A 25,425-nucleotide genomic window follows, 5' to 3' on the forward strand; every position below is an offset into this window, starting at 1 on the left:
ATTTCTGGTTTTTAATCATTTATGATGGGGGTTTGTTAAGGAAAAATGTTAAATTTAATTTATTTGATGGATTTAAATCAATTATTATGGGGTTTTTTGATGAATTAATGGTTTTTTTAATAAATTTTAAGGAAATTTCTGGTTTTTAATCATTTATTATGGGGGGTTGTTAAGAAAAAATGTTAAATTTAATTTAATTGATGGATTTAAATCAATTATTATGGGTTTTTTTTGATGAATTAATGGTTTTTTTAATACATTTTAAGGAAATTTCTGGTTTTTAATCATTTATTATGGGGGGTTGTTAAGGAAAAATGTTAAATTTAATTTAATTGATGGATTTAAATCAATTATTATGGGTTTTTTTGATGAATTAATGGTTTTTTTTAATACATTTTAAGGAAATTTCTGGTTTTTAATCATTTATTATGGGGGTTGTTAAGGAAAAATGTTAAATTTAATTTATTTGATGGATTTAAATCAATTATTATGGGGTTTTTTGATGAATTAATGGTTAATACATTTTAAGGAAATTTCTGGTTTTTAATAATTTATTATGGGGGTTTGTTAAGGAAAAATGTTAAATTTAATTTATTTGATGGATTTAAATCAATTATTATGGGGTTTTTTTGATGAATTAATGGTTTTTTTAATAAATTTTTAAGGAAATTTCTGGTTTTAAATCGTTTATTATTGGGGGTTGTTAAGGAAAAATGTTAAATTTAATGTATTTGATGGTTTTAAATCGGTTATTATTGGGGGTTGTTAAGGAAAAATGTTAAATTTAATTTATTTGATGGATTTAAATCAATTATTATGGGGTTTTTTGATGAATTAATGGTTTTTTTTAATACATTTTAAGGAAATTTCTGGTTTTTAATCATTTATTATGGGGGTTTGTTAAGGAAAAATGTTAAATTTAATGTATTTGATGGTTTTAAATCGGTTATTATTGGGGGTTGTTAAGGAAAAATGTTAAATTTAATGTATTTGATGGTTTTTAAATCGGTTATTATTAGGGGTTGTTAAGGAAAAATGTTAAATTTAATTTATTTGATGGATTTAAATCAATTATTATGGGGTTTTTTTGATGAATTAATGGCTTTTTTTAATACATATTAGGGAAATTTCTGGTTTTTAATCATTTATGATGGGGGTTTGTTAAGGAAAAATGTTAAATTTAATTTATTTGATGGATTTAAATCAATTATTATGGGGTTTTTTGATGAATTAATGGTTTTTTTTAATAAATTTTAAGGAAATTTCTGGTTTTTAATCATTTATTATGGGGGGTTGTTAAGGAAAAAATGTTAAATTTAATTTAATTGATGGATTTAAATCAATTATTATGGGTTTTTTTGATGAATTAATGGTTTTTTTAATACATTTTAAGGAAATTTCTGGTTTTTAATAATTTATTATGGGGGGTTTGTTAAGGAAAAATGTTAAATTTAATTTATTTGATGGATTTAAATCAATTATTATGGGGTTTTTTGATGAATTAATGGTTTTTTTAATAAATTTTAAGGAAATTTCTGGTTTTTAATCATTTATTATGGGGGGTTGTTAAGGAAAAATGTTAAATTTAATTTAATTGATGGATTTAAATCAATTATTATGGTTTTTTTTGATGAATTAATGGTTTTTTTAATACATTTTAAGGAAATTTCTGGTTTTTAATCATTTATTATGGGGGTTTGTTAAGGAAAAATGTTAAATTTAATGTATTTGATGGTTTTAAATCGGTTATTATTGGGGGTTGTTAAGGAAAAATGTTAAATTTAATGTATTTGATGGTTTTAAATCGGTTATTATTGGGGGTTGTTAAGGAAAAATGTTAAATTTAATTTATTTGATGGATATAAATCAATTATTATGGGGTTTTTTGATGAATTAATGGTTTTTTTAATAAATTTTAAGGAAATTTCTTGTTTTTAATCTTATATTATGGGGGGTTGTTAAGGAAAAATGTTAAATTTAATTTATTTCAAAGATTTAAATCAATTATTATGGGTTTTTTTGATGAATTAATGGTTTTTTTTAATAAATTTTAAGGAAATTTCTGGTTTTTAATCATTTATTATGGGGGTTGTTAAGGAAAAATGTTAAATTTAATTTATTTGATGGATTTAAATCAATTATTATGGGGTTTTTTGATGAATTAATGGTTTTTTTAATACATTTTAAGGAAATTTCTGGTTTTTAATAATTTATTATGGGGGTTTGTTAAGGAAAAATGTTAAATTTAATTTATTTGATGGATTTAAATCAATTATTATGGGGTTTTTTGATGAATTAATGGTTTTTTTAATAAATTTTAAGGAAATTTCTGGTTTTTAATCATTTATTATGGGGGGTTGTTAAGGAAAAATGTTAAATTTAATTTAATTGATGGATTTAAATCAATTATTATGGGTTTTTTTTGATGAATTAATGGTTTTTTTTTAATACATTTTGAGGAAATTTCTGGTTTTTAATCATTTATTATGGGGGTTTGTTAAGGAAAAATGTTAAATTTAATGTATTTGATGGTTTTAAATCAATTATTATGGGGTTTTTTGATGAATTAATGGCTTTTTTAATACATTTTAAGGAAATTTCTGGTTTTTAATCATTTATTATGGGGGTTTGTTAAGGAAAAATGTTAAATTTAATGTATTTGATGGTTTTAAATCTTTATTATTGGGGGTTGTTAAGGAAAAATGTTAAATTTAATTTATTTGATGGATTTAAATCAATTATTATGGGGTTTTTTTGATGAATTAATGGTTTTTTTAATACATTTTAAGGAAATTTCTGGTTTTTAATCATTTATTATGGGGGTTTGTTAAGGAAAAATGTTAAATTTAATGTATTTGATGGTTTTAAATCGGTTATTATTGGGGGTTGTTAAGGAAAAATGTTAAATTTAATGTATTTGATGGTTTTAAATCGGTTATTATTAGGGGTTGTTAAGGAAAAATGTTAAATTTAATTTATTTGATGGATTTAAATCAATTATTATGGGGTTTTTTTGATGAATTAATGGCTTTTTTAATAAATTTTAAGGAAATTTCTGGTTTTTAATCATTTATTATGGGGGTTGTTAAGGAAAAATGTTAAATTTAATTTATTTCAAAGATTTAAATCAATTATTATGGGTTTTTTTTGATGAATTAATGGTTTTTTTTAATAAATTTTAAGGAAATTTCTGGTTTTTAATAATTTATTATGGGGGTTTGTTAAGGAAAAATGTTAAATTTAATTTATTTGATGGATTTAAATCAATTATTATGGGGTTTTTTGATGAATTAATGGTTTTTTTAATAAATTTTAAGGAAATTTCTGGTTTTAAATCGTTTATTATTGGGGGTTGTTAAGGAAAAATGTTAAATTTAATGTATTTGATGGTTTTAAATCGGTTATTATTGGGGGTTGTTAAGGAAAAATGTTAAATTTAATTTATTTGATGGATTTAAATCAATTATTATGGGGTTTTTTGATGAATTAATGGTTTTTTTAATACATTTTAAGGAAATTTCTGGTTTTTAATCATTTATTATGGGGGTTTGTTAAGGAAAAATGTTAAATTTAATGTATTTGATGGTTTTAAATCGGTTATTATTGGGGGTTGTTAAGGAAAAATGTTAAATTTAATGTATTTGATGGTTTTAAATCGGTTATTATTAGGGGTTGTTAAGGAAAAATGTTAAATTTAATTTATTTGATGGATTTAAATCAATTATTATGGGGTTTTTTGATGAATTAATGGCTTTTTTAATACATATTAGGGAAATTTCTGGTTTTTAATCATTTATGATGGGGGTTTGTTAAGGAAAAATGTTAAATTTAATTTATTTGATGGATTTAAATCAATTATTATGGGGTTTTTTGATGAATTAATGGTTTTTTTAATAAATTTTAAGGAAATTTCTGGTTTTTAATCATTTATTATGGGGGGTTGTTAAGGAAAAATGTTAAATTTAATTTAATTGATGGATTTAAATCAATTATTATGGGTTTTTTTGATGAATTAATGGTTTTTTTAATACATTTTAAGGAAATTTCTGGTTTTTAATAATTTATTATGGGGGTTTGTTAAGGAAAAATGTTAAATTTAATTTATTTGATGGATTTAAATCAATTATTATGGGGTTTTTTTGATGAATTAATGGTTTTTTTAATAAATTTTAAGGAAATTTCTGGTTTTTAATCATTTATTATGGGGGGTTGTTAAGGAAAAATGTTAAATTTAATTTAATTGATGGATTTAAATCAATTATTATGGGTTTTTTTTGATGAATTAATGGTTTTTTTAATACATTTTAAGGAAATTTCTGGTTTTTAATCATTTATTATGGGGGTTTGTTAAGGAAAAATGTTAAATTTAATGTATTTGATGGTTTTAAATCGGTTATTATTGGGGGTTGTTAAGGAAAAATGTTAAATTTAATGTATTTGATGGTTTTAAATCGGTTATTATTGGGGGTTGTTAAGGAAAAATGTTAAATTTAATTTATTTGATGGATATAAATCAATTATTATGGGTTTTTTGATGAATTAATGGTTTTTTTAATAAATTTTAAGGAAATTTCTTGTTTTTAATCTTATATTATGGGGGGTTGTTAAGGAAAAATGTTAAATTTAATTTATTTCAAAGATTTAAATCAATTATTATGGGTTTTTTTTGATGAATTAATGGTTTTTTTAATAAATTTTAAGGAAATTTCTGGTTTTTAATCATTTATTATGGGGGTTGTTAAGGAAAAATGTTAAATTTAATTTATTTGATGGATTTAAATCAATTATTATGGGGTTTTTTGATGAATTAATGGTTTTTTTAATACATTTTAAGGAAATTTCTGGTTTTTAATAATTTATTATGGGGGTTTGTTAAGGAAAAATGTTAAATTTAATTTATTTGATGGATTTAAATCAATTATTATGGGGTTTTTTGATGAATTAATGGTTTTTTTTAATAAATTTTAAGGAAATTTCTGGTTTTTAATCATTTATTATGGGGGGTTGTTAAGGAAAAATGTTAAATTTAATTTAATTGATGGATTTAAATCAATTATTATGGGTTTTTTTTGATGAATTAATGGTTTTTTTAATACATTTTAAGGAAATTTCTGGTTTTTAATCATTTATTATGGGGGTTGTTAAGGAAAAATGTTAAATTTAATTTATTTGATGGATTTAAATCAATTATTATGGGGTTTTTTGATGAATTAATGGTTTTTTTAATACATTTTAAGGAAATTTCTGGTTTTTAATAATTTATTATGGGGGTTTGTTAAGGAAAAATGTTAAATTTAATTTATTTGATGGATTTAAATCAATTATTATGGGGTTTTTTGATGAATTAATGGTTTTTTTAATAAATTTTAAGGAAATTTCTGGTTTTAAATCGTTTATTATTGGGGGGTTGTTAAGGAAAAATGTTAAATTTAATGTATTTGATGGTTTTAAATCGGTTATTATTGGGGGTTGTTAAGGAAAAATGTTAAATTTAATTTATTTGATGGATTTAAATCAATTATTATGGGGTTTTTTGATGAATTAATGGTTTTTTTAATACATTTTAAGGAAATTTCTGGTTTTTAATCATTTATTATGGGGGTTTGTTAAGGAAAAATGTTAAATTTAATGTATTTGATGGTTTTAAATCGGTTATTATTGGGGGTTGTTAAGGAAAAATGTTAAATTTAATGTATTTGATGGTTTTAAATCGGTTATTATTAGGGGTTGTTAAGGAAAAATGTTAAATTTAATTTATTTGATGGATTTAAATCAATTATTATGGGGTTTTTTGATGAATTAATGGCTTTTTTAATACATATTAGGGAAATTTCTGGTTTTTAATCATTTATGATGGGGGTTTGTTAAGGAAAAATGTTAAATTTAATTTATTTGATGGATTTAAATCAATTATTATGGGGTTTTTTGATGAATTAATGGTTTTTTTAATAAATTTTAAGGAAATTTCTGGTTTTTAATCATTTATTATGGGGGGTTGTTAAGGAAAAATGTTAAATTTAATTTAATTGATGGATTTAAATCAATTATTATGGGTTTTTTTGATGAATTAATGGTTTTTTTAATACATTTTAAGGAAATTTCTGGTTTTTAATAATTTATTATGGGGGTTTGTTAAGGAAAAATGTTAAATTTAATTTATTTGATGGATTTAAATCAATTATTATGGGGTTTTTTGATGAATTAATGGTTTTTTTAATAAATTTTAAGGAAATTTCTGGTTTTTAATCATTTATTATGGGGGGTTGTTAAGGAAAAATGTTAAATTTAATTTAATTGATGGATTTAAATCAATTATTATGGGTTTTTTTGATGAATTAATGGTTTTTTTAATACATTTTAAGGAAATTTCTGGTTTTTAATCATTTATTATGGGGGTTTGTTAAGGAAAAAATGTTAAATTTAATGTATTTGATGGTTTTAAATCGGTTATTATTGGGGGTTGTTAAGGAAAAATGTTAAATTTAATGTATTTGATGGTTTTAAATCGGTTATTATTGGGGGTTGTTAAGGAAAAATGTTAAATTTAATTTATTTGATGGATATAAATCAATTATTATGGGGTTTTTTGATGAATTAATGGTTTTTTTAATAAATTTTAAGGAAATTTCTTGTTTTTAATCTTATATTATGGGGGGTTGTTAAGGAAAAATGTTAAATTTAATTTATTTCAAAGATTTAAATCAATTATTATGGTTTTTTTGATGATTAATGGTTTTTTTTAATAAATTTTAAGGAAATTTCTGGTTTTTAATCATTTATTATGGGGGTTGTTAAGGAAAAATGTTAAATTTAATTTATTTGATGGATTTAAATCAATTATTATGGGGTTTTTTGATGAATTAATGGTTTTTTTAATACATTTTAAGGAAATTTCTGGTTTTTAATAATTTATTATGGGGGTTTGTTAAGGAAAAATGTTAAATTTAATTTATTTGATGGATTTAAATCAATTATTATGGGGTTTTTTGATGAATTAATGGTTTTTTTAATAAATTTTAAGGAAATTTCTGGTTTTAATCATTTATTATGGGGGGTTGTTAAGGAAAAATGTTAAATTTAATTTAATTGATGGATTTAAATCAATTATTATGGGTTTTTTTTGATGAATTAATGGTTTTTTTAATACATTTTGAGGAAATTTCTGGTTTTTAATCATTTATTATGGGGGTTTGTTAAGGAAAAATGTTAAATTTAATGTATTTGATGGTTTTAAATCAATTATTATGGGGTTTTTTGATGAATTAATGGCTTTTTTAATACATTTTAAGGAAATTTCTGGTTTTTAATCATTTATTATGGGGGTTTGTTAAGGAAAAATGTTAAATTTAATGTATTTGATGGTTTTAAATCTTTATTATTGGGGGTTGTTAAGGAAAAATGTTAAATTTAATTTATTTGATGGATTTAAATCAATTATTATGGGGTTTTTTTGATGAATTAATGGTTTTTTTTAATACATTTTAAGGAAATTTCTGGTTTTTAATCATTTATTATGGGGGTTTGTTAAGGAAAAATGTTAAATTTAATGTATTTGATGGTTTTAAATCGGTTATTATTGGGGGTTGTTAAGGAAAAATGTTAAATTTAATGTATTTGATGGTTTTAAATCGGTTATTATTAGGGGTTGTTAAGGAAAAATGTTAAATTTAATTTATTTGATGGATTTAAATCAATTATTATGGGGTTTTTTGATGAATTAATGGCTTTTTTAATACATATTAAGGAAATTTCTGGTTTTTAATCATTTATGATGGGGGTTTGTTAAGGAAAAATGTTAAATTTAATTTATTTGAGGGATTTAAATCAATTATTATGGGGTTTTTTGATGAATTAATGGTTTTTTTTAATAAATTTTAAGGAAATTTCTGGTTTTTAATCATTTATTATGGGGGGTTGTTAAGGAAAAATGTTAAATTTAATTTAATTGATGGATTTAAATCAATTATTATGGGTTTTTTTGATGAATTAATGGTTTTTTTAATACATTTTAAGGAAATTTCTGGTTTTAAATCGTTTATTATTGGGGGTTGTTAAGGAAAAATGTTAAATTTAATGTATTTGATGGTTTTAAATCGGTTATTATTGGGGGTTGTTAAGGAAAAATGTTAAATTTAATTTATTTGATGGATTTAAATCAATTATTATGGGGTTTTTTGATGAATTAATGGTTTTTTTAATACATTTTAAGGAAATTTCTGGTTTTTAATCATTTATTATGGGGGTTTGTTAAGGAAAAATGTTAAATTTAATGTATTTGATGGTTTTAAATCGGTTATTATTGGGGGTTGTTAAGGAAAAATGTTAAATTTAATGTATTTGATGGTTTTAAATCGGTTATTATTAGGGGTTGTTAAGGAAAAATGTTAAATTTAATTTATTTGATGGATTTAAATCAATTATTATGGGGTTTTTTTGATGAATTAATGGCTTTTTTAATACATATTAAGGAAATTTCTGGTTTTTAATCATTTATGATGGGGGTTTGTTAAGGAAAAATGTTAAATTTAATTTATTTGATGGATTTAAATCAATTATTATGGGGTTTTTTGATGAATTAATGGTTTTTTTAATAAATTTTAAGGAAATTTCTGGTTTTTAATCATTTATTATGGGGGGTTGTTAAAAAAAATGTTAAATTTAATTTAATTGATGGATTTAAATCAATTATTATGGGTTTTTTTGATGAATTAATGGTTTTTTTTAATACATTTTAAGGAAATTTCTGGTTTTTAATCATTTATTATGGGGGTTTGTTAAGGAAAAATGTTAAATTTAATGTATTTGATGGTTTTAAATCGTTTATTATTAGGGGTTGTTAAGGAAAAATGTTAAATTTAATGTATTTGATGGTTTTAAATCGGTTATTATTGGGGGTTGTTAAGGAAAAATGTTAAATTTAATTTATTTGATGGATATAAATCAATTATTATGGGGTTTTTTGATGAATTAATGGTTTTTTTTAATAAATTTTAAGGAAATTTCTTGTTTTTAATCTTATATTATGGGGGGTTGTTAAGGAAAAATGTTAAATTTAATTTATTTCAAAGATTTAAATCAATTATTATGGGTTTTTTTGATGAATTAATGGTTTTTTTAATAAATTTTAAGGAAATTTCTGGTTTTTAATCATTTATTATGGGGGTTGTTAAGGAAAAATGTTAAATTTAATTTATTTGATGGATTTAAATCAATTATTATGGGGTTTTTTGATGAATTAATGGTTTTTTTAATACATTTTAAGGAAATTTCTGGTTTTTAATAATTTATTATGGGAGTTTGTTAAGGAAAAATGTTAAATTTAATTTATTTGATGGATTTAAATCAATTATTATGGGGTTTTTTGATGAATTAATGGTTTTTTTTAATACATTTTAAGGAAATTTCTGGTTTTTAATCATTTATTATGGGGGTTTGTTAAGGAAAAATGTTAAATTTAATGTATTTGATGGTTTTAAATCGGTTATTATTGGGGGTTGTTAAGGAAAAATGTTAAATTTAATTTATTTGATGGATATAAATCAATTATTATGGGGTTTTTTGATGAATTAATGGTTTTTTTAATAAATTTTAAGGAAATTTCTGGTTTTTAATAATTTATTATGGGGGTTTGTTAAGGAAAAATGTTAAATTTAATTTATTTGATGGATTTAAATCAATTATTATGGGGTTTTTTGATGAATTAATGGTTTTTTTAATAAATTTTAAGGAAATTTCTGGTTTTAAATCGTTTATTATTGGGGGTTGTTAAGGAAAAATGTTAAATTTAATGTATTTGATGGTTTTAAATCGGTTATTATTGGGGGTTGTTAAGGAAAAATGTTAAATTTAATTTATTTGATGGATTTAAATCAATTATTATGGGGTTTATTGATGAATTAATGGTTTTTTTAATACATTTTAAGGAAATTTCTGGTTTTTAATCATTTATTATGGGGGTTTGTTAAGGAAAAATGTTAAATTTAATGTATTTGATGGTTTTTAAATCGGTTATTATTGGGGGTTGTTAAGGAAAAATGTTAAATTTAATGTATTTGATGGTTTTAAATCGGTTATTATTAGGGGTTGTTAAGGAAAAATGTTAAATTTAATTTATTTGATGGATTTAAATCAATTATTATGGGGTTTTTTTGATGAATTAATGGCTTTTTTAATACATATTAGGGAAATTTCTGGTTTTTAATCATTTATGATGGGGGTTTGTTAAGGAAAAATGTTAAATTTAATTTATTTGATGGATTTAAATCAATTATTATGGGGTTTTTTGATGAATTAATGGTTTTTTTTAATAAATTTTAAGGAAATTTCTGGTTTTTAATCATTTATTATGGGGGGTTGTTAAGGAAAAATGTTAAATTTAATTTAATTGATGGATTTAAATCAATTATTATGGGTTTTTTTTGATGAATTAATGGTTTTTTTTAATACATTTTAAGGAAATTTCTGGTTTTTAATCATTTATTATGGGGGTTTGTTAAGGAAAAATGTTAAATTTAATGTATTTGATGGTTTTAAATCGTTTATTATTAGGGGTTGTTAAGGAAAAATGTTAAATTTAATGTATTTGATGGTTTTAAATCGGTTATTATTGGGGGTTGTTAAGGAAAAATGTTAAATTTAATTTATTTGATGGATATAAATCAATTATTATGGGGTTTTTTGATGAATTAATGGTTTTTTTAATAAATTTTAAGGAAATTTCTTGTTTTTAATCTTATATTATGGGGGGTTGTTAAGGAAAAATGTTAAATTTAATTTATTTCAAAGATTTAAATCAATTATTATGGGTTTTTTTGATGAATTAATGGTTTTTTTAATAAATTTTAAGGAAATTTCTGGTTTTTAATCATTTATTATGGGGGTTGTTAAGGAAAAATGTTAAATTTAATTTATTTGATGGATTTAAATCAATTATTATGGGGTTTTTTTGATGAATTAATGGTTTTTTTAATACATTTTAAGGAAATTTCTGGTTTTTAATAATTTATTATGGGGGTTTGTTAAGGAAAAATGTTAAATTTAATTTATTTGATGGATTTAAATCAATTATTATGGGGTTTTTTGATGAATTAATGGTTTTTTTAATAAATTTTAAGGAAATTTCTGGTTTTTAATCATTTATTATGGGGGGTTGTTAAGGAAAAATGTTAAATTTAATTTAATTGATGGATTTAAATCAATTATTATGGGTTTTTTTGATGAATTAATGGTTTTTTTAATACATTTTAAGGAAATTTCTGGTTTTTAATCATTTATTATGGGGGTTTGTTAAGGAAAAATGTTAAATTTAATGTATTTGATGGTTTTAAATCGGTTATTATTGGGGGTTGTTAAGGAAAAATGTTAAATTTAATGTATTTGATGGTTTTAAATCGGTTATTATTGGGGGGTTGTTAAGGAAAAATGTTAAATTTAATGTATTTGATGGTTTTAAATCGGTTATTATTAGGGGTTGTTAAGGAAAAATGTTAAATTTAATTTATTTGATGGATTTAAATCAATTATTATGGGGTTTTTTGATGAATTAATGGCTTTTTTAATACATATTAAGGAAATTTCTGGTTTTTAATCATTTATGATGGGGGTTTGTTAAGGAAAAATGTTAAATTTAATTTATTTGATGGATTTAAATCAATTATTATGGGGTTTTTTTGATGAATTAATGGTTTTTTTAATAAATTTTAAGGAAATTTCTGGTTTTTAATCATTTATTATGGGGGGTTGTTAAGGAAAAATGTTAAATTTAATTTAATTGATGGATTTAAATCAATTATTATGGGTTTTTTTTGATGAATTAATGGTTTTTTTAATACATTTTAAGGAAATTTCTGGTTTTTAATCATTTATTATGGGGGTTTGTTAAGGAAAAATGTTAAATTTAATGTATTTGATGGCTTTAAATCGGTTATTATTGGGGGTTGTTAAGGAAAAATGTTAAATTTAATGTATTTGATGGTTTTAAATCGGTTATTATTGGGGGTTGTTAAGGAAAAATGTTAAATTTAATGTATTTGATGGTTTTAAATCGGTTATTATTAGGGGTTGTTAAGGAAAAAATGTTAAATTTAATTTATTTGATGGATTTAAATCAATTATTATGGGGTTTTTTGATGAATTAATGGTTTTTTTTAATACATTTTAAGGAAATTTCTGGTTTTTAATCATTTATTATGGGGGTTTGTTAAGGAAAAATGTTAAATTTAATTTATTTGATGGATTTAAATCAATTATTATGGGGTTTTTTGATGAATTAATGGTTTTTTTAATAAATTTTAAGGAAATTTCTGGTTTTTAATCATTTATTATGGGGGGTTGTTAAGGAAAAATGTTAAATTTAATTTAATTGATGGATTTAAATCAATTATTATGGGTTTTTTTTGATGAATTAATGGTTTTTTTAATACATTTTAAGGAAATTTCTGGTTTTTAATCATTTATTATGGGGGTTTGTTAAGGAAAAATGTTAAATTTAATGTATTTGATGGTTTTAAATCGTTTATTATTAGGGGTTGTTAAGGAAAAATGTTAAATTTAATGTATTTGATGGTTTTAAATCGGTTATTATTGGGGGTTGTTAAGGAAAAATGTTAAATTTAATTTATTTGATGGATATAAATCAATTATTATGGGGTTTTTTGATGAATTAATGGTTTTTTTTAATAAATTTTAAGGAAATTTCTTGTTTTTAATCTTATATTATGGGGGGTTGTTAAGGAAAAATGTTAAATTTAATTTATTTCAAAGATTTAAATCAATTATTATGGGTTTTTTTGATGAATTAATGGTTTTTTTAATACATTTTAAGGAAATTTCTGGTTTTTAATAATTTATTATGGGGGTTTGTTAAGGAAAAATGTTAAATTTAATTTATTTGATGGATTTAAATCAATTATTATGGGGTTTTTTGATGAATTAATGGTTTTTTTAATACATTTTAAGGAAATTTCTGGTTTTTAATCATTTATTATGGGGGTTTGTTAAGGAAAAATGTTAAATTTAATGTATTTGATGGTTTTAAATCGTTTATTATTAGGGGTTGTTAAGGAAAAATGTTAAATTTAATGTATTTGATGGTTTTAAATCGGTTATTATTGGGGGTTGTTAAGGAAAAATGTTAAATTTAATTTATTTGATGGATATAAATCAATTATTATGGGGTTTTTTGATGAATTAATGGTTTTTTTAATAAATTTTAAGGAAATTTCTTGTTTTTAATCTTATATTATGGGGGGTTGTTAAGGAAAAATGTTAAATTTAATTTATTTCAAAGATTTAAATCAATTATTATGGGTTTTTTTTGATGAATTAATGGTTTTTTTAATAAATTTTAAGGAAATTTCTGGTTTTTAATCATTTATTATGGGGGTTGTTAAGGAAAAATGTTAAATTTAATTTATTTGATGGTTTTAAATCTTTATTATTGGGGGTTGTTAAGGAAAAATGTTAAATTTAATTTATTTGATGGATTTAAATCAATTATTATGGGGTTTTTTGATGAATTAATGGTTTTTTTAATACATTTTAAGGAAATTTCTGGTTTTTAATCATTTATTATGGGGGGTTTGTTAAGGAAAAATGTTAAATTTAATGTATTTGATGGTTTTAAATCGGTTATTATTGGGGGTTGTTAAGGAAAAATGTTAAATTTAATGTATTTGATGGTTTTAAATCGGTTATTATTAGGGGTTGTTAAGGAAAAATGTTAAATTTAATTTATTTGATGGATTTAAATCAATTATTATGGGGTTTTTTTGATGAATTAATGGCTTTTTGTAATACATATTAAGGAAATTTCTGGTTTTTAATTATTTATGATGGGGGTTTGTTAAGGAAAAATGTTAAATTTAATTTATTTGAGGGATTTAAATCAATTATTATGGGGTTTTTTGATGAATTAATGGTTTTTTTAATAAATTTTAAGGAAATTTCTGGTTTTTAATCATTTATTATGGGGGGTTGTTAAGGAAAAATGTTAAATTTAATTTAATTGATGGATTTAAATCAATTATTATGGGTTTTTTTGATGAATTAATGGTTTTTTTAATACATTTTAAGGAAATTTCTGGTTTTAAATCGTTTATTATTGGGGGTTGTTAAGGAAAAATGTTAAATTTAATGTATTTGATGGTTTTAAATCGGTTATTATTGGAGGTTGTTAAGGAAAAATGTTAAATTTAATTTATTTGATGGATTTAAATCAATTATTATGGGGTTTTTTTGATGAATTAATGGTTTTTTTTAATACATTTTAAGGAAATTTCTGGTTTTTAATCATTTATTATGGGGGTTTGTTAAGGAAAAATGTTAAATTTAATGTATTTGATGGTTTTAAATCGGTTATTATTGGGGGTTGTTAAGGAAAAATGTTAAATTTAATGTATTTGATGGTTTTAAATCGGTTATTATTAGGGGTTGTTAAGGAAAAATGTTAAATTTAATTTATTTGATGGATTTAAATCAATTATTATGGGGTTTTTTGATGAATTAATGGCTTTTTTAATACATATTAAGGAAATTTCTGGTTTTTAATCATTTATGATGGGGGTTTGTTAAGGAAAAATGTTAAATTTAATTTATTTGATGGATTTAAATCAATTATTATGGGGTTTTTTGATGAATTAATGGTTTTTTTAATAAATTTTAAGGAAATTTCTGGTTTTTAATCATTTATTATGGGGGGTTGTTAAGAAAAAATGTTAAATTTAATGTATTTGATGGTTTTAAATCGTTTATTATTAGGGGTTGTTAAGGAAAAATGTTAAATTTAATGTATTTGATGGTTTTAAATCGGTTATTATTGGGGGTTGTTAAGGAAAAATGTTAAATTTAATTTATTTGATGGATATAAATCAATTATTATGGGGTTTTTTGATGAATTAATGGTTTTTTTAATAAATTTTAAGGAAATTTCTTGTTTTTAATCTTATATTATGGGGGGTTGTTAAGGAAAAATGTTAAATTTAATTTATTTCAAAGATTTAAATCAATTATTATGGGTTTTTTTTGATGAATTAATGGTTTTTTTTAATAAATTTTAAGGAAATTTCTGGTTTTTAATCATTTATTATGGGGGTTGTTAAGGAAAAATGTTAAATTTAATTTATTTGATGGATTTAAATCAATTATTATGGGGTTTTTTGATGAATTAATGGTTTTTTTAATACATTTTAAGGAAATTTCTGGTTTTTAATAATTTATTATGGGGATTTGTTAAGGAAAAATGTTAAATTTAATTTATTTGATGGATTTAAATCAATTATTATGGGGTTTTTTGATGAATTAATGGTTTTTTTAATAAATTTTAAGGAAATTTCTGGTTTTAAATCGTTTATTATTGGGGGTTGTTAAGGAAAAATGTTAAATTTAATGTATTTGATGGTTTTAAATCGGTTATTATTGGGGGTTGTTAAGGAAAAATGTTAAATTTAATGTATTTGATGGTTTTAAATCGGTTATTATTAGGGGTTGTTAAGGAAAAATGTTAAATTTAATTTATTTGATGGATTTAAATCAATTATTATGGGGTTTTTTTGATGAATTAATGGCTTTTTTAATACATATTAAGGAAATTTCTGGTTTTTAATCATTTATGATGGGGGTTTGTTAAGGAAAAATGTTAAATTTAATTTATTTGATGGATTTAAATCAATTATTATGGGGTTTTTTGATGAATTAATGGTTTTTTTTAATAAATTTTAAGGAAATTTCTGGTTTTTAATCATTTATTATGGGGGGTTGTTAAGGAAAAATGTTAAATTTAATTTAATTGATGGATTTAAATCAATTATTATGGGTTTTTTTTGATGAATTAATGGTTTTTTTTAATAAATTTTAAGGAAATTTCTGGTTTTTAATCATTTATTATGGGGGTTGTTAAGGAAAAATGTTAAATTTAATTTATTTGATGGATTTAAATCAATTATTATGGGGTTTTTTGATGAATTAATGGTTTTTTTTAATACATTTTAAGGAAATTTCTGGTTTTTAATAATTTATTATGGGGGTTTGTTAAGGAAAAATGTTAAATTTAATTTATTTGATGGATTTAAATCAATTATTATGGGGTTTTTTGATGAATTAATGGTTTTTTTAATAAATTTTAAGGAAATTTCTGGTTTTTAATCATTTATTATGGGGGGTTGTTAAGGAAAAATGTTAAATTTAATTTAATTGATGGATTTAAATCAATTATTATGGGTTTTTTTTGATGAATTAATGGTTTTTTTTAATACATTTTAAGGAAATTTCTGGTTTTTAATCATTTATTATGGGGGTTTGTTAAGGAAAAATGTTAAATTTAATGTATTTGATGGTTTTAAATCGGTTATTATTGGGGGTTGTTAAGGAAAAATGTTAAATTTAATGTATTTGATGGTTTTAAATCGGTTATTATTGGGGGTTGTTAAGGAAAAATGTTAAATTTAATGTATTTGATGGTTTTAAATCGGTTATTATTAGGGGTTGTTAAGGAAAAATGTTAAATTTAATTTATTTGATGGATTTAAATCAATTATTATGGGGTTTTTTGATGAATTAATGGCTTTTTTAATACATATTAAGGAAATTTCTGGTTTTTAATCATTTATGATGGGGGGTTTGTTAAGGAAAAATGTTAAATTTAATTTATTTGATGGATTTAAATCAATTATTATGGGGTTTTTTGATGAATTAATGGTTTTTTTTAATAAATTTTAAGGAAATTTCTGGTTTTTAATCATTTATTATGGGGGGTTGTTAAGGAAAAATGTTAAATTTAATTTAATTGATGGATTTAAATCAATTATTATGGGTTTTTTTGATGAATTAATGGTTTTTTTTAATAAATTTTAAGGAAATTTCTGGTTTTTAATCATTTATTATGGGGGTTGTTAAGGAAAAATGTTAAATTTAATTTATTTGATGGATTTAAATCAATTATTATGGGGTTTTTTTGATGAATTAATGGTTTTTTTAATACATTTTAAGGAAATTTCTGGTTTTTAATAATTTATTATGGGGGTTTGTTAAGGAAAAATGTTAAATTTAATTTATTTGATGGATTTAAATCAATTATTATGGGGTTTTTTGATGAATTAATGGTTTTTTTTAATAAATTTTAAGGAAATTTCTGGTTTTTAATCATTTATTATGGGGGTTGTTAAGGAAAAATGTTAAATTTAATTTATTTGATGGATTTAAATCAATTATTATGGGGTTTTTTGATGAATTAATGGTTTTTTTAATACATTTTAAGGAAATTTCTGGTTTTTAATAATTTATTATGGGGATTTGTTAAGGAAAAATGTTAAATTTAATTTATTTGATGGATTTAAATCAATTATTATGGGGTTTTTTTGATGAATTAATGGTTTTTTTAATAAATTTTAAGGAAATTTCTGGTTTTAAATCGTTTATTATTGGGGGTTGTTAAGGAAAAATGTTAAATTTAATGTATTTGATGGTTTTAAATCGGTTATTATTGGGGGTTGTTAAGGAAAAATGTTAAATTTAATGTATTTGATGGTTTTAAATCGGTTATTATTAGGGGTTGTTAAGGAAAAATGTTAAATTTAATTTATTTGATGGATTTAAATCAATTATTATGGGGTTTTTTGATGAATTAATGGCTTTTTTAATACATATTAAGGAAATTTCTGGTTTTTAATCATTTATGATGGGGGTTTGTTAAGGAAAAATGTTAAATTTAATTTATTTGATGGATTTAAATCAATTATTATGGGGTTTTTTGATGAATTAATGGTTTTTTTAATAAATTTTAAGGAAATTTCTGGTTTTTAATCATTTATTATGGGGGGTTGTTAAGGAAAAATGTTAAATTTAATTTAATTGATGGATTTAAATCAATTATTATGGGTTTTTTTTGATGAATTAATGGTTTTTTTAATACATTTTAAGGAAATTTCTGGTTTTTAATCATTTATTATGGGGGTTTGTTAAGGAAAAATGTTAAATTTAATGTATTTGATGGTTTTAAATCGTTTATTATTAGGGGTTGTTAAGGAAAAATGTTAAATTTAATGTATTTGATGGTTTTAAATCGGTTATTATTGGGGGTTGTTAAGGAAAAATGTTAAATTTAATTTATTTGATGGATATAAATCAATTATTATGGGGTTTTTTGATGAATTAATGGTTTTTTTAATAAATTTTAAGGAAATTTCTTGTTTTTAATCTTATATTATGGGGGGTTGTTAAGGAAAAATGTTAAATTTAATTTATTTCAAAGATTTAAATCAATTATTATGGGTTTTTTTTGATGAATTAATGGTTTTTTTAATAAATTTTAAGGAAATTTCTGGTTTTTAATCATTTATTATGGGGGGTTGTTAAGGAAAAATGTTAAATTTAATTTATTTGATGGATTTAAATCAATTATTATGGGGTTTTTTGATGAATTAATGGTTTTTTTTAATACATTTTAAGGAAATTTCTGGTTTTTAATAATTTATTATGGGGGTTTGTTAAGGAAAAATGTTAAATTTAATTTATTTGATGGATTTAAATCAATTATTATGGGGTTTTTTGATGAATTAATGGTTTTTTTTAATAAATTTTAAGGAAATTTCTGGTTTTTAATCATTTATTATGGGGGGTTGTTAAGGAAAAATGTTAAATTTAATTTAATTGATGGATTTAAATCAATTATTATGGGTTTTTTTTGATGAATTAATGGTTTTTTTAATACATTTTAAGGAAATTTCTGGTTTTTAATCATTTATTATGGGGGTTTGTTAAGGAAAAATGTTAAATTTAATGTATTTGATGGTTTTAAATCGGTTATTATTGGGGGTTGTTAAGGAAAAATGTTAAATTTAATGTATTTGATGGTTTTAAATCGGTTATTATTGGGGGTTGTTAAGGAAAAATGTTAAATTTAATGTATTTGATGGTTTTAAATCGGTTATTATTAGGGGTTGTTAAGGAAAAATGTTAAATTTAATTTATTTGATGGATTTAAATCAATTATTATGGGGTTTTTTTGATGAATTAATGGCTTTTTTAATACATATTAAGGAAATTTCTGGTTTTTAATCATTTATGATGGGGGTTTGTTAAGGAAAAATGTTAAATTTAATTTATTTGATGGATTTAAATCAATTATTATGGGGTTTTTTTGATGAATTAATGGTTTTTTTTAATAAATTTTAAGGAAATTTCTGGTTTTTAATCATTTATTATGGGGGGTTGTTAAGGAAAAATGTTAAATTTAATTTAATTGATGGATTTAAATCAATTATTATGGGTTTTTTTGATGAATTAATGGTTTTTTTAATAAATTTTAAGGAAATTTCTGGTTTTTAATCATTTATTATGGGGGTTGTTAAGGAAAAATGTTAAATTTAATTTATTTGATGGATTTAAATCAATTATTATGGGGTTTTTTGATGAATTAATGGTTTTTTTAATACATTTTATGGAAATTTCTGGTTTTTAATAATTTATTATGGGGGTTTGTTAAGGAAAAATGTTAAATTTAATTTATTTGATGGATTTAAATCAATTATTATGGGGTTTTTTGATGAATTAATGGTTTTTTTTAATAAATTTTAAGGAAATTTCTGGTTTTAAATCGTTTATTATTGGGGGTTGTTAAGGAAAAATGTTAAATTTAATGTATTTGATGGTTTTAAATCGGTTATTATTGGGGGTTGTTAAGGAAAAATGTTAAATTTAATTTATTTGATGGATTTAAATCAATTATTATGGGGTTTTTTGATGAATTAATGGTTTTTTTAATACATTTTAAGGAAATTTCTGGTTTTTAATCATTTATTATGGGGGTTTGTTAAGGAAAAATGTTAAATTTAATGTATTTGATGGTTTTAAATCGGTTATTATTGGGGGTTGTTAAGGAAAAATGTTAAATTTAATGTATTTGATGGTTTTTAAATCGGTTATTATTAGGGGTTGTTAAGGAAAAATGTTAAATTTAATTTATTTGATGGATTTAAATCAATTATTATGGGTTTTTTTTGATGAATTAATGGTTTTTTTTAATAAATTTTAAGGAAATTTCTGGTTTTTAATCATTTATTATGGGGGTTGTTAAGGAAAAATGTTAAATTTAATTTATTTGATGGATTTAAATCAATTATTATGGGGTTTTTTTGATGAATTAATGGTTTTTTTAATACATTTTAAGGAAATTTCTGGTTTTTAATAATTTATTATGGGGGTTTGTTAAGGAAAAATGTTAAATTTAATTTATTTGATGGATTTAAATCAATTATTATGGGGTTTTTTGATGAATTAATGGTTTTTTTAATAAATTTTAAGGAAATTTCTGGTTTTTAATCATTTATTATGGGGGTTGTTAAGGAAAAATGTTAAATTTAATTTATTTGATGGATTTAAATCAATTATTATGGGGTTTTTTGATGAATTAATGGTTTTTTTTAATACATTTTAAGGAAATTTCTGGTTTTTAATAATTTATTATGGGGATTTGTTAAGGAAAAATGTTAAATTTAATTTATTTGATGGATTTAAATCAATTATTATGGGGTTTTTTGATGAATTAATGGTTTTTTTAATAAATTTTAAGGAAATTTCTGGTTTTAAATCGTTTATTATTGGGGGTTGTTAAGGAAAAATGTTAAATTTAATGTATTTGATGGTTTTAAATCGGTTATTATTGGGGGTTGTTAAGGAAAAATGTTAAATTTAATGTATTTGATGGTTTTAAATCGGTTATTATTAGGGGTTGTTAAGGAAAAATGTTAAATTTAATTTATTTGATGGATTTAAATCAATTATTATGGGGTTTTTTTGATGAATTAATGGCTTTTTTAATACATATTAAGGAAATTTCTGGTTTTTAATCATTTATGATGGGGGTTTGTTAAGGAAAAATGTTAAATTTAATTTATTTGATGGATTTTAAATCAATTATTATGGGGTTTTTTGATGAATTAATGGTTTTTTTAATAAATTTTAAGGAAATTTCTGGTTTTTAATCATTTATTATGGGGGGTTGTTAAGGAAAAATGTTAAATTTAATTTAATTGATGGATTTAAATCAATTATTATGGGTTTTTTTGATGAATTAATGGTTTTTTTTAATACATTTTAAGGAAATTTCTGGTTTTTAATCATTTATTATGGGGGTTTGTTAAGGAAAAATGTTAAATTTAATGTATTTGATGGTTTTAAATCGTTTATTATTAGGGGTTGTTAAGGAAAAATGTTAAATTTAATGTATTTGATGGTTTTAAATCGGTTATTATTGGGGGTTGTTAAGGAAAAATGTTAAATTTAATTTATTTGATGGATATAAATCAATTATTATGGGGTTTTTTGATGAATTAATGGTTTTTTTAATAAATTTTAAGGAAATTTCTTGTTTTTAATCTTATATTATGGGGGGTTGTTAAGGAAAAATGTTAAATTTAATTTATTTCAAAGATTTAAATCAATTATTATGGGTTTTTTTTGATGAATTAATGGTTTTTTTTAATAAATTTTAAGGAAATTTCTGGTTTTTAATCATTTATTATGGGGGTTGTTAAGGAAAAATGTTAAATTTAATTTATTTGATGGATTTAAATCAATTATTATGGGGTTTTTTGATGAATTAATGGTTTTTTTAATACATTTTAAGGAAATTTCTGGTTTTTAATAATTTATTATGGGGGTTTGTTAAGGAAAAATGTTAAATTTAATTTATTTGATGGATTTAAATCAATTATTATGGGGTTTTTTTGATGAATTAATGGTTTTTTTAATAAATTTTAAGGAAATTTCTGGTTTTTAATCATTTATTATGGGGGGTTGTTAAGGAAAAATGTTAAATTTAATTTAATTGATGGATTTAAATCAATTATTATGGGTTTTTTTTGATGAATTAATGGTTTTTTTAATACATTTTAAGGAAATTTCTGGTTTTTAATCATTTATTATGGGGGTTTGTTAAGGAAAAATGTTAAATTTAATGTATTTGATGGTTTTAAATCGGTTATTATTGGGGGTTGTTAAGGAAAAATGTTAAATTTAATGTATTTGATGGTTTTAAATCGGTTATTATTGGGGGTTGTTAAGGAAAAATGTTAAATTTAATGTATTTGATGGTTTTAAATCGGTTATTATTAGGGGTTGTTAAGGAAAAATGTTAAATTTAATTTATTTGATGGATTTAAATCAATTATTATGGGGTTTTTTTGATGAATTAATGGCTTTTTTAATACATATTAAGGAAATTTCTGGTTTTTAATCATTTATGATGGGGGTTTGTTAAGGAAAAATGTTAAATTTAATTTATTTGATGGATTTAAATCAATTATTATGGGGTTTTTTTGATGAATTAATGGTTTTTTTAATAAATTTTAAGGAAATTTCTGGTTTTTAATCATTTATTATGGGGGGTTGTTAAGGAAAAATGTTAAATTTAATTTAATTGATGGATTTAAATCAATTATTATGGGTTTTTTTGATGAATTAATGGTTTTTTTAATAAATTTTAAGGAAATTTCTGGTTTTTAATCATTTATTATGGGGGTTGTTAAGGAAAAATGTTAAATTTAATTTATTTGATGGATTTAAATCAATTATTATGGGGTTTTTTTGATGAATTAATGGTTTTTTTTAATACATTTTAAGGAAATTTCTGGTTTTTAATAATTTATTATGGGGGTTTGTTAAGGAAAAATGTTAAATTTAATTTATTTGATGGATTTAAATCAATTATTATGGGGTTTTTTGATGAATTAATGGTTTTTTTTAATAAATTTTAAGGAAATTTCTGGTTTTAAATCGTTTATTATTGGGGGTTGTTAAGGAAAAATGTTAAATTTAATGTATTTGATGGTTTTAAATCGGTTATTATTGGGGGTTGTTAAGGAAAAATGTTAAATTTAATTTATTTGATGGATTTAAATCAATTATTATGGGGTTTTTTGATGAATTAATGGTTTTTTTAATACATTTTAAGGAAATTTCTGGTTTTTAATCATTTATTATGGGGGTTTGTTAAGGAAAAATGTTAAATTTAATGTATTTGATGGTTTTAAATCGGTTATTATTGGGGGGTTGTTAAGGAAAAATGTTAAATTTAATGTATTTGATGGTTTTAAATCGGTTATTATTGGGGGTTGTTAAGGAAAAATGTTAAATTTAATGTATTTGATGGTTTTAAATCGGTTATTATTAGGGGTTGTTAAGGAAAAATGTTAAATTTAATTTATTTGATGGATTTAAATCAATTATTATGGGGTTTTTTGATGAATTAATGGCTTTTTTAATACATATTAAGGAAATTTCTGGTTTTTAATCATTTATGATGGGGGTTTGTTAAGGAAAAATGTTAAATTTAATTTATTTGATGGATTTAAATCAATTATTATGGGGTTTTTTGATGAATTAATGGTTTTTTTAATAAATTTTAAGGAAATTTCTGGTTTTTAATCATTTATTATGGGGGGTTGTTAAGGAAAAATGTTAAATTTAATTTAATTGATGGATTTAAATCAATTATTATGGGTTTTTTTGATGAATTAATGGTTTTTTTAATAAATTTTAAGGAAATTTCTGGTTTTTAATCATTTATTATGGGGGTTGTTAAGGAAAAATGTTAAATTTAATTTATTTGATGGATTTAAATCAATTATTATGGGGTTTTTTGATGAATTAATGGTTTTTTTAATACATTTTAAGGAAATTTCTGGTTTTTAATAATTTATTATGGGGGTTTGTTAAGGAAAAATGTTAAATTTAATTTATTTGATGGATTTAAATCAATTATTATGGGGTTTTTTGATGAATTAATGGTTTTTTTTAATAAATTTTAAGGAAATTTCTGGTTTTAAATCGTTTATTATTGGGGGTTGTTAAGGAAAAATGTTAAATTTAATGTATTTGATGGTTTTAAATCGGTTATTATTGGGGGTTGTTAAGGAAAAATGTTAAATTTAATTTATTTGATGGATTTAAATCAATTATTATGGGGTTTTTTTTGATGAATTAATGGTTTTTTTAATACATTTTAAGGAAATTTCTGGTTTTTAATCATTTATTATGGGGGTTTGTTAAGGAAAAATGTTAAATTTAATGTATTTGATGGTTTTAAATCGGTTATTATTGGGGGTTGTTAAGGAAAAATGTTAAATTTAATGTATTTGATGGTTTTAAATCGGTTATTATTAGGGGTTGTTAAGGAAAAATGTTAAATTTAATTTATTTGATGGATTTAAATCAATTATTATGGGGTTTTTTGATGAATTAATGGCTTTTTTAATACATATTAAGGATATTTCTGGTTTTTAATCATTTATGATGGGGGTTTGTTAAGGAAAAATGTTAAATTTAATTTATTTGATGGATTTAAATCAATTATTATGGGGTTTTTTGATGAATTAATGGTTTTTTTTAATAAATTTTAAGGAAATTTCTGGTTTTTAATCATTTATTATGGGGGGTTGTTAAGGAAAAATGTTAAATTTAATTTAATTGATGGATTTAAATCAATTATTATGGGTTTTTTTGATGAATTAATGGTTTTTTTAATAAATTTTAAGGAAATTTCTGGTTTTTAATCATTTATTATGGGGGTTGTTAAGGAAAAATGTTAAATTTAATTTATTTGATGGATTTAAATCAATTATTATGGGGTTTTTTGATGAATTAATGGTTTTTTTAATACATTTTAAGGAAATTTCTGGTTTTTAATAATTTATTATGGGGGTTTGTTAAGGAAAAATGTTAAATTTAATTTATTTGATGGATTTAAATCAATTATTATGGGGTTTTTTGATGAATTAATGGTTTTTTTAATAAATTTTAAGGAAATTTCTGGTTTTTAATCATTTATTATGGGGGGTTGTTAAGGAAAAATGTTAAATTTAATTTAATTGATGGATTTAAATCAATTATTATGTGTTTTTTTTGATGAATTAATGGTTTTTTTAATACATTTTAAGGAAATTTCTGGTTTTTAATCATTTATTATGGGGGTTTGTTAAGGAAAAATGTTAAATTTAATGTATTTGATGGTTTTAAATCGGTTATTATTGGGGGTTGTTAAGGAAAAATGTTAAATTTAATGTATTTGATGGTTTTTAAATCGGTTATTATTAGGGGTTGTTAAGGAAAAATGTTAAATTTAATTTATTTGATGGATTTAAATCAATTATTATGGGGTTTTTTGATGAATTAATGGTTTTTTTTAATACATATTAAGGAAATTTCTGGTTTTTAATCATTTATGATGGGGGTTTGTTAAGGAAAAATGTTAAATTTAATGTATTTGATGGTTTTAAATCTTTATTATTGGGGGTTTGTTAAGGAAAAATGTTAAATTTAATTTATTTGATGGATTTAAATCAATTATTATGGGGTTTTTTGATGAATTAATGGTTTTTTTAATAAATTTTAAGGAAATTTCTGGTTTTAAATCGTTTATTATTGGGGGTTGTT

Source organism: Rhopalosiphum padi, unplaced genomic scaffold (assembly GCF_020882245.1).
Source record: "Rhopalosiphum padi isolate XX-2018 unplaced genomic scaffold, ASM2088224v1 scaffold1, whole genome shotgun sequence".
NCBI classification, from domain to species: Eukaryota; Metazoa; Arthropoda; class Insecta; order Hemiptera; family Aphididae; genus Rhopalosiphum; species Rhopalosiphum padi.